The sequence below is a fragment of the Leptosomus discolor genome, chromosome 2 (genome assembly GCF_034619465.1).
Source record: "Leptosomus discolor isolate bLepDis1 chromosome 2, bLepDis1.hap2, whole genome shotgun sequence".
In the NCBI taxonomy this organism is placed as follows: Eukaryota; Metazoa; Chordata; class Aves; order Leptosomiformes; family Leptosomidae; genus Leptosomus; species Leptosomus discolor.
The window spans coordinates 124,279,874-124,293,643 of NC_141392.1; positions in this window are offsets into that span (position 1 = coordinate 124,279,874).

Consider the following 13,770-nt stretch of genomic DNA (forward strand, 5'->3'; position numbering starts at 1 on the left):
CGCATAAAGCTGCGTGGGGCCGAGTTGCCTGCTGGGGTTAAACCACAACGTCGTCTTTCATATTTTTGCCCTGAGCTCAAGCTATTGTCCAGACTCAGCCTGTCAAGCAGTGACACTGTGTTTTCTGACAATCAGTTACAAATCCAGGTTATTTCACCCAGCTCTTGTCATGGGGGTGAGCAGAAACTGACTCTGGCACTATGGGGGGTGTCAAGAGAGGGATGCTGCAGCTTGTCTCTTCGTCATTCATTCATCCTAACTTAGAGAAGGTACCTGAGATGGGCTTTCCTTACCTTTCCCTTCCTTGGCTCAGGAAGCCAAGGAAATGTTGAGGGTAGTCACAGAACTTTTTAACTGAAGCTTTTGAGGAGATGGTGTCCATCCAAGGTCCCTCCACTCCTGTGTTTTTCAGTGAAGGTGCCTTATTGGGTAGCCAGGTAAGACTGGAAGGAGAATTTTTCATTCACTAGCAGTTCTGGAAAATAATTTACAACAAATATTTTCAGTGAAAGTGGAACTCAAGTTCTTTTCCCAGCTAAGTAGAGAGGTAGAAAAAGCTACATATCAGTTCTGAGATTTTAAATGCTTTTTGCTTTTGTAGGTTGCTGCAATGAATTGGATTAGCAGGTTTATCAAAGACAAGCCGTTACAAATGAGCCTCCTCAAATCTTTGAAAAAGGATTTGATTTTCTTTGGAAATGATTTCTAGTTCTTCAGGGCTTAATAACTTTTTTTGACTGATAATTCGCTAACTCAATATACACACATGCAATGTTAGTTCCAGAGCTACCAAACTGAATTCTTTTTACCTATGAAAAAAACAGGTGGGCTGAAAATTCCCACCACGATTTTGGTAGGACTTCAGACACAATCGTCCTTTGCTTTCGTCTTTGATGTTGACTCACCTGGGAGGAAAACGCAAAGAAAATATCGCTGATACCCCGAGGCAACACACATCACAACGTTCCATGACGGTGAAATTTATGAAATCTGATTTCCTATCGACGATTTGGTGTTTCACACCCTGGTGGTGCTCACCACGAAGCTTTTCCCCTAGTGACCTCAAGCCTCTGCTCAGCCACCTCTTTGCATCTTTGAAACTTCTACTCCTTTACCAAACTCAGCTAGAATTCACAAGAAAATTGGTGGGAGGGGTTGATGGAGGGACCAACAATACAATTGGTTTGGAAATTCGTAGGAAAACAAAATACCAACCCCTGAAAATACTGAGAAAGAAACCTAATGGCTCACAGGGATGGTATTTGAATGAGGAGGGTCAAGGTTAAGAACTATTCCAAATAAAGGTGAAATATTTACAGCCCCTTGCCTTGTTCTTGAAGCACTTTATATGCCATCATCTTTCCCCTGCATCCTTACATCACTACTCTACCTCCACCTACATGCAGGAATACAATCCAAAAACCAGCTTCCCTCTTGCTTGAACCTGTTTTATGCTGAAACAATCCCAGGACTCTCTGCCATGTTATTCCAGATTCCTAGGAGCCCAGTTCCTCCCTGTGCCACATCCCAGTACTTGGCAATTAATCTGCACCACACTCCAGGCTGGGCCTGAAGGCAAGGGTGGACAACCCTTTCCATGGGAAAGGCAATTCCTCGGTCCCAGCATGTACACCATTTCAGCAGGGTGCGGAGTGGATGCTCAGCATCATCCAGAAGCAGAGCAGGGCCAAACACATGGGTGCAGGGGGCTTGTGCTTGCAGTGGGCTGTTTCCCCTGTGTTGCTCAGAAACCTTGTGGTAGCCCAGCTGGGAAAATATATCTCTTAAACAAGCTGACCCAGACTAAACAACCGAGCAATATTGGAAAACGCCTGTCCCAGGTCCCTCAGTGATCCATGGAGAGGAGCAGCCAGATGACCACAACCCTCTGAAGGTCTTTTGGGCTTGCATCTGTTCCCTTGGGGTGACCAGGGGACAGCATTAGCTGGAGACCTGCTGCCCTCTGTAGGTGCCTCTGCCACATTTCCAGGCTGCCTGGCTCCCAGGTGATCCTCCAACGGTGTCAGAGGATTTTCCTGGTACAAGGCCTTGTGCAGGGAGTGGAGGTTGCACCTGGTTAGGATAAGATGGTGATGGCTGAGAACACCACAGCCTCCTCTCCCCATCCCAGCCTGGGCAGACTGAGCCCCAGGGATTTTGCTTTGGGGGAAATGTATTTATTTGGTGACCAACTGAGAAGCAACCATCAATGCTCCTGCAAGATGCTCCCAGCACGTAGTCCCACAAAATGGCCACACTACCCTGCTGGGAAGTCCAGCTCCTCCATGCTCTGTTGGCAGGATGCCTGCAAGGAGAAATTCCTCAAAGCCAGGAGCCCAGGTAAGAAGCAGATGGTTCTAATCTGAGCTGTGTTGAACCACTGCCGTTACAGTACAGGAATGGCCATTTCTGCCTGTTTCTGGTGGTACAGAGACAGCTCAGAAGGTGCAGATGAGATGTAGCTGGCAATAGGGCACATCAACCCTGCAGCATTTGTGTTGCTCGGTTTGGCACAGCAGCTCTGGGTTCCCAAGAAAGTCTGGAGGGAATTACCACTACAGCAGGCAATTCCCAGCTTAGGCTTTAGAAAATCACATCCCAGCAAAGACCCAGGCTTGGATCCAAGTACTCCCAAGGATTCAGGTGTCCTCTGGAAAAGCTGCTGTGCCCACAGATGCTGTGGGATGTAACTCTGGGAACTGGCAGCTTCTGCATCTTTGAGTGCAACAGAAAGGCCTCACAGTATCTGAGCAGAAGAAAAAAAAAACCTGAGCCATAGGTATGGACAGCATTAGTGTGGCACAGGTTTATTTTGGCTCCTCACATCTAATCTCAGGCGCCCACTGCAGGTGGTTGGGGTTAGAGACTCATCATTGGGAGTGTCACTGCTCTTCGGCAGCTCCCCACCACAGGTCTTTTGGGAGAAGGCAGCTTAAACGAGATAAATTCAGGCCAAAAAACATTCAAAACCCACGAAGAGACTTCAGAGGGACCTGGCTTCAGCCTTTCACTGGCGTCTTACGGCAGCTCATTTGAAATCCATTATGCAACTAAATTAAAAATAAACATTTACAGAAAAGGGAGCGGGTGACAGTGTGTGGTCTGTTACTGTGATGAGATAGATGTCCAGCCTCAGTAGTGACACCTCTGCTGGTAAACTAACCCGTGCTGGACCCAATCTCTGGCCCTGAGGCCAACTGACCCTGTCTGGCCATGTCTGTGCAATTAAACGCTCTTGGCTATCAAACCTGGGTGGCTGCATACAACTTGTCTGCCAGGAAGGGGCCCTGGTCTTGCTCATTCCTAACCCATGTCCCGGGATTACTCACCCCACGTCAAAACCAGTCCAGAGACTGTGTTTCACAGGGCTCCTGTGCCTGTGCCCATTCCCTGACACCGTTCGGTTCATCGGCGCAGCCCCAGATTTTTATTTGATGAGATGTTGCACAAAATGTTGAACCATCCATTTGCTGCTAAGAGCTTAAATGCAGCTGTAGATGGTTTTAGAGTGAAGGGAACAGCTCTTCCACCGCCCCAGACCCTCTCCACCATCATCAGTCCCAGGAACGGTGGGGTGGGTTCAAGCCATTGGGTGCTTGCCTGCAGAACAGCAAGAGCTGATCACCAGACTAGGTTTGCATATGCATATCTGAAATCTGACGAAAAAAGGGTGCTGGCAAAGCAAAACCAAAAAAAAATTAAAAAAAAATTAAAATTGCATTTGCATCAGCGATGTGGAAATTTTGTTCTTCACTCTTTGAATTGCTGCATCTTGCAGGGCGCCCGCTCCCCCTGCGCTCAGTGCTGTACAGACACAGCTTCCAAATTACTGGGGGGGGTCTGGGGCGCCCCTGGTCTGGCTGGCATTTGCAGGGAGGTGGGAAATCCCAGCCCTATGTGTTTATAAGGCCCTTGTTGGGATGCTGGCCTCAGGAAAGGGCTGTAAATCTCTCCCCAGTGCCAATGGGGGAGAAGAGGGATGGTTTAAGCAGGAGAAGGGAAAAAAAAAAAAAAAAAGGTCGCTGTGAGGGGTTTTCTCTCACAAAAGCTGGATGTGGGAAGAGGCCTGGAAGGTTAAGCATTGATGGCCAACAATTAACCCTTTGCACCACCAGGTCCACAAACACAGCCAGCTGTCCTGAGACACCAGAGGTGAAATAGCTGCACGTGGGGACGGGTGTGTGGGATGGTTTCGAGAGCTGTCCCCAGGCTTCAAGGGGTTAACCTTCAGCTGCTGCTGAAGGAACGAAACCCTCTCTGTCCCCTGCCTTTGCTTCTGGCCCCAAGTCAGCCAGCGGCTGGGGCACGTGCCTCTATCTGTATGTCCTTGGAAGCACTTAAAATGGTTTCCAGCCCCACTGGGGGTGACGTGGGAGCAACAGGCACTTTCCCAGTACAAAAGACAGGCAAAGACCAGTTTTTGAGCTGGTTTCTGTCCAGGGATGGATGGTGTCAGCAAGTGAGTACTAGCCATGGTGCCTGGAGATACCCACCCTGGGGCTTCCCGGAGATGCTGATGCAGCCTTGCAAAACTCCTCTCCGCACACACGCTGACCCCTGGGCAAGCCATGGCATCTGGAAAACGTTATCCCAAAGCTTTCCCAAGTGCCAGGGGAGCCCAGGCTCCTTGGAGAAGGGCTCATAGCTCTCCATGTCGTGCAACTGGAACAGCTGTGGGGACACCAGCCCGGTTTGTGTTGGGAAGAGCCACAGGCTCCTTTGGGAGTGCACCAACTCTCCAGGCTTCTCCTGCAAGCCTTTTGGGTCTATGCATTTGACAGCATCCCTTCAGCCCTGTTACCCACACCGAGGGCATCGCTATCCCTCCTCCCTGGTTTGGGTGCCGGAGTCGGAGGATGTTTAGGACCCAGGCTGTGCAGCTCCTCCCTTTCAGGTCTCTCCAGGGTTATTGCTTGGTGGGAGGTAGGTTCAGGGCTTGGTGGTATGAATGAAAGAGAGAGAGGGAATCTGGACTGAAAAGCTCAAACTGGAATAGCTCGCCTGTCTCCAGGCAACAGGCCTGACGCAACCGCTGGGGAAAAAAAAAAAAAAAGTCCCTTAAATAAAAAAAAACCACACACACATACAGATTTCTGAAGCGAGACCGAGAGGAGGATGAGACAATCTCCTGAAGGCACTGGTGACACTGTTCAGCAAATACCAAGTTGGAGACCTGAGGCTGAAGGAGTGAGCCAAGATGTCCGTGCGATCTTCTCTCTGAGTCGGTTCCCGGTAAGTTTGTTGCTCGCGTTGGCTTGGCCGTGCTGGGGCTGGGGGTGGGCACAGCCACCCTGGGGACACCCCTCTGCACCCAGGATGACACCCTCCGGTACACAGGATGGGAGCTGTCTGAGAGATGCCCGGTGCTAGAGGGGACCCCCGGCTTTTCTAGCCCCGCCGAAAGGGTTAGCAGCAAGGACCAGGTCCCTGGGGAGCTTTGAGGTGGGGGTGATGGGGCCCCCCGTGCACTGTGAAGTTCAGCACTGGGGTCTGGCATGCTGGCTACGATATGGTGGGGCTGGGGGCTTGCATCGCTGTCCCCCCAACCACAATCTCCTGCCTTGCCGAAATCCCCTGGAGATGGCTAGCACGGTGGCTCCCCCGTTGATTGGGACAGGCTGGAAATCAGGGCAGGGTTTGAGTCCTCCTTTACGATGAGGCTCGTGGATTTTGCTCTCAGCTGGGAGCGATGTGGGGGTACTCACCACCTTCAGGGGGATTTTTATGCACTGGATGGGGTGTAACAGGGAAGAGTCTGGCCAGGTTTCGGGACAATCACCTGTTGCTCCCTCTGCCCCCCTCCCCAAGATCTGCAAAAGCCCTGGAAAGGCTTATCAGCTTGTGCAGTGCAGACATAATGGGATACAGCGTGGTGGCCTTGCAGGGCGTAGCTACCTTTGATTTTTGAAGCAGGCACTGTGTGCTGAGCAGAGCAGGTTTCCACCTGCTCAGGTCTGGCCCTTGCAGCTCACGTTAACACCGAGGGGGGGAAAAAAAGAAAATCACCCAGAACTTCTTCAGAGCCCTTTATAACAGCTTGGGGCTAATCGTTAAAATAATACCGCCAGCCCACACCCCTCCCAGCACGAGCGTTTGTGCAAGCCCAGCCAGCACGCCCCGGTGCGATGCACACCGCTGCACCCACACCATCCGCACCGTACAGCCTGCACCCTCTCCCCTCCATCCAGACTGACACCTCTCACACCACAACAGGCACCCGCGCAGGGCTAAAGAGACCCCTCCCTATTTTCCTGTGATGCTGCCTGTATTATTTGGTGCCGCTCTGCCCTTTGGAGCTTGGCTACATCAGGGACTTCAGTGGAGGGGGGGGTAAAATGGATGAAACCCCAGTGCCTTGTTTCCAGTGTCCAGCTGATTCCCTTAGCTTTGTCTGCTCATCCCCTGTATCCCACGGACTCCCCACTCTCCAGTGGGAGCAAGCCTGTTTTGGCTGCTGTGGGTTTTTTCTCTGCCAGCCATCATTTCAGCATGCTGGGGCTGTCACTGTTATTTACATCTCAGGTCTCCTCTGCTTTCGAATGCCCGTTGCAGTGGTACCTCTTCGTGGGGGGATCTGTACCACACCAAAAAATAATAAAACAGAATGGGAGGGATCCAGCTTCTGCCGGGCTCTGGGCTTGCAACAGCTCCGCAGCCATTAGGTGTTTGCAAAATGTAGCAGAGACACTGCAGAAAAAAAAAATAAAATAATTAATAATCAGCCTCAGAGTAGCTTTTCTGGGGGAAGGGAGTGGGGTTCTGTTTGCAACCAGCTCACCTTAAATAATATTAAATAACAAAGTGCAGCTCAGCACTGGGAGAAGGCAGCTCTGAGTACAGAGGTTGTATGATCATGGCTTGGGCAGCCGCCAAGGCGGGTAATTGGATGGGACAGGGAGCATGTAAAGAGGATTAGGGGGGCTGACCCCACTCCCCCGCTCACTTTAACTTGGGAGCCTCAGGGTCTCGAATGGGAGCTGGCCCTGGCGCTTGTCTCTGCAGGGGGTGAGCGCAGTGTTGGGCAGAACGAAGCCCAGCAGCGCAGGAAAGAGAGGGTTGGGGTTTTTTTGCCTGAAAACACACCCTTCTGCCTTCCACGCTGCACTAAGGGAAAATAACTCCCTGTGCTAGTCTCCTGGGAAGAGATCACTTCTCAGCCTGACCTGGCTCATTCCCAAGAAGTCCCAGCCCTTCGCATTACCCTGGTTGCACGGGCACAGAGGTCCCTCTCTGCTCTTTCCTTGCTGAAGTCTCGGCTTCGAGAGGCAGCAGGGAAAATAAAGTAAGGAACTGGCTTTGCCGAGCCACAGGTCCTTTGGGGGCATCTCTGGGGACAGGTTAGGTGTGTCACCTCCAAGTTTAGGTCCCAAAACCTGCTAGGACCCCAGGGCAGTGCATGGAGAAGCAACCCTTGCCCATAATCCGTGTCTCTCTTCACCTCAACAGACCTTCCCAGAAGATGACTAGCGTGGATGGGGTGTCTTCACCAAGAGCATGTAAACTTGCCTTTGCTGCTGCTGCTTAATCCCTTTCCCTCTAAGAGTAATCATACCCGGTTTTGGCTGACAGGCTGAGAACATTGCCCCAGTCCAGATTCCCAGTTTGCAAATACTTCCCACTTACTGGAAGACTGGTTTGAGGGAATGCCAAATATCTGGCAATGCCCATCTTCATGCAGGATTTCCACACAGTTGCTGGAAATCTGCTGATCAAGGGGAGTTAGGCTCGTCTGAAAATGGAGCCGCTGGAGTCCATCTGAAGCAGGCAGCAATCTCAGCCCTGTTTCCTCGCAAGGAGCCTGCTTGATTTTGTGCAGGGCACGCAGGAGGGATAAGCTGTAACTAGGCAGGAAGGTACAGATGTATTTATTGAAACAGGTTCTGACTCTACTAGTGATGCTGGAGATCAGCCAGGGAGAAATACCTTAGGGCAGGGAGTGCAAACTGGTCCCCTCTTATCTCTGCTCTTCTGCTCTTCTCCTCTTGTCAGGCTGGTGGGTTTTCTGCAGCTCCCCGCTGCTCTCCCCTCCTTCCTTCTGCCCAAAAGACCCCCAAAAAGACTTTCTGGATGTCATCTGGGCACAAGGATGTGCCAGGGTAAACCCTCACCCTGCTCCAGGTCATATGTGAATGGAAAGCCCCAGTTCTTCCTTCTTTCCCTCATGTGTCTGTAAAAGCCATGTCCACATCCAAAAGGCTGAAGCAGCAGGAGGGGCTGCTTCCCCGCTGCTGGCCTTAGCATCCAAGCCGCCTGCGAGGTCTTCTGGGGATCTGTTTGTGGCAGTAAATGGGCAGGAATATCCAGGTGCACTCGGGATCCCACTAAGATGGGTGCTGTACCCATATCTCAGCCCCACTGTGTGGGACGGCTCTGTGACCACCTCTCCAAGGGCGTCGCAATCTGGATCGACCCAGGGACAGGAACTTGGTCTCCTCCCTGTGCTTTTGTTGTATGTTAGCCTGGAAGTCAGGTCTGTGTGTGTGTGTGAAGGGACACAGCCAACGTGGGCAGCCCTGCGAGGTGGCCTGAAGGTAGAGTCACCAGACGTGGACCTGCGCCTGTGTTTGCGATGCCCAGCTCGGTCACTTTGGTGCCACCATCTTGCCCGTGGAAGAAGGGACAAGCTCACAGCCCACATGAGTGTGGCCAGGAGGGCTCCATGGGCACTACGTCCAGCGGGCATTAAGTGAGGGCTCTGCCATGACTCCTCCAGCCTTGCATGGGCAGACCCCCTTCCACCCTGCCCCGATCACTCTGAGCAGGCAGAGAGCATCTGGTCCTGACGGCACCAATTCGAGCAGGGGCCTCTGCGCTGGAGGGAGCCCTGGCTTCAGGATCAGGCAGATCTTCAGGCTGCTGGACTCTTCACTTTTTGAGGGGAGGGAGGTGAAGGTTGCTTTGGGACAGGCGAGAAGGGCATTGGGGAACCAGATCAGTTTTCTGCAGGAGCAGATTTTCAGGTGCTACAGAAAGGGATTGGATGACCAAATGCTGGATAATATAACGTGGGGAGATCGGCTCTCCTCTGAGTCAGTGGATTGGTCAGGAGAGGGATTTGCTCTCCATCTCTGTAGCAGCCTTGTGCGGAGCCGTGTCCTGTGCCACAGCCCCCCTCAGGGTGAGGAAGAGCCTGAGCTCACCGAAGCCCGCACAGCACAGCAGCTCTCCTCCGGGGTGAGGTCATTTTGGCACGGGGAAAGGAGTCATTCCTGTGCAGCCACCCTGAAAAGGAACCACGAGCTCTAGGGAGCTGCAGTGTTGCCCCAGATGGGTCTCTCCTTCCCTCACCCGCTGCCCGAGGCCTCGGTGTCTCCGCTGCTGCCGGAGGATGCTCAGGAGCCTCCATCCGCCACCGTGCAGTAGCCAGAGTCCTCCCTTACTCCATTGCTATGGCAACCCCCTTACACAGGCACCTCCTTCTCCCTGCCCTGCTGCCAACCTGCTGCAGACCTTGAGGGGGGTCAGCCACCCCCACCCCATCCCTGTCTTTATGCTGTGCCGAGAAGGAAAGCAAACTCAGCTCCCCCTGCACGGGGTATGCGCACAGGGCACTGTCCCCCCATCTCTCTCTCCACCTCGGTATTTCTTCAGCCTGCCAGTTCAGGCTTAAGGTCCTCCTCACCCACTGGGACCTGCAGAGCTTAAGGATGGTGTTAGCAGGTGCAATTTTCTCCAGGGTTTTCTTTTGTGGTGTCAAGGAGTGTCTAGATAGCCCATAGGGTGACACCTATGCAAACCCTTGGAGCAAATGCCTTGCAAACAATCAAGGGATCCGCACCCCAGACTCCGTGGATCATAGACAGTGTCCCTGCACTGATTACAGTCAGAGCATGGGGACCAGATGAGATGGAGACCTGAAGGTACCAGAGGTGAGTCTCTGTACACCTCTGAAGATTCTCAGAGCTTTTTTCCCGAAGGCCGGTTGCATGAGCAGCCTATGCAGTGAGAGGGAAACTGAGGCATAAAAAGAGCTAAAGTGCTTTTTGAAGGTCATTAACAGGCTGAACCATTACCTCTGCCCTGTTTAACCCATGCCAGAAGTGCCATCCATGGGCTATGTGGGCACCCCTTCATCCTGCAAAAGGGTTTCCCTCAGCCTGGGCTTTGTCTCATACTGAGGCTTTTTTTTTTCTTCTCAGAGACTAGACCAGCAAAGAGTAATATAAACTCTTATAATCACTGCTGCACCTCTGCAATATAAAATGGTATTACAGCAAACTGAAGTCCACCAGGAATAGTGAAGGAGAAGAATCATTTTCTCCCCCCACCTTTGCCTTGGCCGATTGTTTTATTTATTCTGCTTCCACCCTGAGTGTTTCTCCTTTTTAAAATTTCTTCTCCTAGTCCTCTTTCTCCCCAGTGTGTGACTTCCCAAAGCACTGTGTGCCGCTGTTTACAGCCCTGAATTTAAAGGGCTGTACCTATGTTGGACTAGCTCAGCACACACCAACCAATGCTGCTTCGCAAATGCCTCATGTTCAAAGCTGACCGGGACACAGAGAGATGATGAGGAAAGTACAGACGTACACAACTTCTCAGGCACGTAAAACTCCTGCAGGGTAAAAGTCTGTGCCCAGCATCATTTTGTGCAATCTTCGTTTTGACCATGAACAGCATCTGAATTGTGTTGTTATCCATCATCAGTGACAATAAAGCAACTGTTCTCACACCCCTGTACACCTCCCCTTTGCCTCCTTACCCCATCGCACCTGGTTTTTTAGGGAGTGTCCACATGGTTCTCCTGATCCCTTGTTCTAATGCATGGGCAGGGGTGTCTGAGGGTGTGTGATGGGGACAGGTCTTCTGCATCTGCTTCAGGGCTGGAGGAATGGCTGCAGTGGGAAGTTGTGGTGGCAGGTTGTGCCGTTGGACCTGGTTTCTTAAAGCATAGGAGAACCCGTGAGCTCCAGAAGGTGTGTCTGGTGTGGGAGAGAGCAGGGTTTGCATTGCTGACTGTCAAAAGCCAAGCCTCAGGGCATACCACCTCCATGAGTCTTGGCACGATAGGACTTCACACCCAATCCCGGTTGACAGTCCTGTTATTTCTCCATCCCAGTCGGTCGTGTGCTTCTGCTAATCCCTTTGCATTATAACTTGCAGGGTAGGTCAGTTCAGCTGACTTCTTCGACGGAAACCTAACCCAAGAGAGAAATTAAAGGTTTTTTTGTTGTGTCAGTTACCTGATGTGTCCTATGCCTTCAGGATTGATAGGATTCATGAAAGGTAAAGGGGAAACCCCTGAGCAAAGGGTCTTAAACTGAAAGAGGGTAGATTTAGGCTAGATAAAAGGAAGAAATTTTTACGATGAAGGTGGTAAAACTCTGGCACAGGCTGCTCAGAGAGGTGTTAGATGCCCCATCCCTGGGAACATTCCGGGTCAGGCTGGACGGGGCTGGCTCTGAGCACCCTGACCGAGCTGCAGATGTCCTTGCTCACTGCAGGGGGGTTGGACTAGATGAACTGTAAAGGTCTCTTCCAACCCAAACTCTTCTGTGATTCTATGACTAGTGAGGCGGGAGCAGACCCTCACCACGTTTCGGTACTGAACTCCTGGCATGGCATAAACCCCTAGGATTGGCAAGTATGATCAAAAAGACAAATCAAGGGTTAATCACTTAAACTCCCTTTCGAAGGACCAGCCTAGGGGAAAGCTGAGCCTGGGGAAGGGAGACTGGGAGAGGTCTGTTGACTTGAGCCAGAGGCCAGGTTTGTTCCTGGGAATTATGTAGCTCTCAGGCAGCAAACAGGTTTGTATTACAGCCTCACGCACAGACATTTTTCACACACTTACCACTTCCAGATCTCTTTTTCTACAGCAGGTCTTTGACCCAAGTCCAAGATATTGATAGGAAATTAGAGGTGGCTCCTTTCTGCCATTTTTTTGAGTTTGGACAGGCTTGGGAACAGGGTTGTCCCTGCAGAGTGAACGAGAGGTTTTGTGTTGCATCGGGGAGGAGGTGAAGGATGGATCAATGTCACTTTTAGGGTAGAAAAATAAAACCCCTCCAAAGCTGCGGGGAGGCGGTGACAGGGAGGGGGACATGGCAGGCGGGGTTGTGACAAAGTGGATGCTTCAGACTGCTGTCCTGTTTTCATAGTCCTATGCTGTAAATGCTAACTGAGCTCTACCCAAGGCTCAAGTAGCCTTTTCCACCCTGAGGATTTTATACATGTTGAAGACACGAGATAAAAGAGTTTGTGGGGGCTCTGCTTTGTAGCTGTGGCATTCAGAAAAGTCAGCCTTACAATAAAAATATTATCTTTGCTCATGGTTACCAAACACAGTAGCCCAGTGTGGAGCTGCAGCAGACTATTGAACTGCTGGTTTTGGCCACCCCTAGCAATCTCCATCTCAGTGGACACAAAAAAAAGCTCATAGATGAGGTCTTTAATGTCATTAGGTGCTTTCCTTTATGGATTTCGATAGGATGGAGCTGGAAGCCAGTGAAAGTCATCGACATGCCCTCAGCTCTGCAGAGCACCCGTGCAAGAGCTGGCGCAGGACCTGACTCTCTGACAGGGCAGCCCTCTGCTTTCCCCTCCGTGCAAGCCATTTTTCAACAGAAGAAGGAAAATTGTTGCTGCTCCAGGCATGAGAGCTGTTGGCTTCAACCTGATACAGTATCTGTGTTTGCTCCCGTTCACCGTAAAACTCTCATTAACATAAATAGGAGCAGGAACAAGACCACAACATGACTAATTCCCCACCCCCAGACTGTCTGTGTGTATATTATCAACTCCTTGTTCAGCTCATGTGCCTGCACACAATTGTGGGATAAATCTTGCTTGCTGTTGGTGTTTATTTTAAATTGAATCTTCTTACTGAAAAGGTTCGAGAGGCATAATTACGGTCTGGATTTCAGAGTTACACATGTCTTTGTGGGCGCGAATAGCAGGGAAAAGAATGGCTGAGTAACTCGTATAGCTGTGGTCGAGTGCATCCAGCTAGAAAGCTGCTTATGTCCTGGCTGGTCTTTCTGGGCATGTCACCAGGCAGGCAAAAAGGTATTTTGTTTTGTGTTTGACGTGTAGACAAGAGCTCTGGATCTATTCCTAGCTCAGCCTGTAGATGAGCATGCGACCTTGAGAAAGTCTCTTATCTGATCTACTGGCAAACGAATGCAGAAGCTGCCTGAGCTTAACTCTTGAGGAGTTGGGTTAGTCCCCTGTCCCTCTAGGTTTGGTATACCAACTTTGGGCACAGCTGCTCTGAGTCCCTGTGCAGTGGCATGGGGAGAAGCTGGGAGGCACCTCCTGGCTTCTCTGTGCTAGTTCTCCACCAGGGTGTTTTCAAGGGGACCATTGGGACCATTCCCCATGGGCAGACTGGATATGGCCAGTGACAGAAAGCACGAGTCCAGGTCTCCCTGAGCACAGGCATCCGAACCCAAACCGTGCCCGCATCCCAGCTACTCCCACATTTGGCCGGGGACCATGCTCCTGCCCTGAGCCTGCTGAACAGGAGGAAGCTGAATCTTATGGCTGCAGATTGGCATCTTTAGCAAACCTAGATCCGTAAAACTGAGGAGGAAGCAACAAAAAAAATGTCACTTTCCCCAGCTCTCCTTTTGGCTCAGACTGTTGGGAGAAGTTTGCGTTGTCTTTCTTCACCTGTTCCTGTTTTACCCAAGTAGAAAGATATAGGTTTGCCAGCCAGAAAATCAGCAAAAGAGTGTGCATAGACACCTTGACCCCCAGCAACAGCCATTGCTGTCTCCAGAGGATGTTGGATTGTGTGACACAGGTCCAGAGGGTTCTGTGAACATGGCC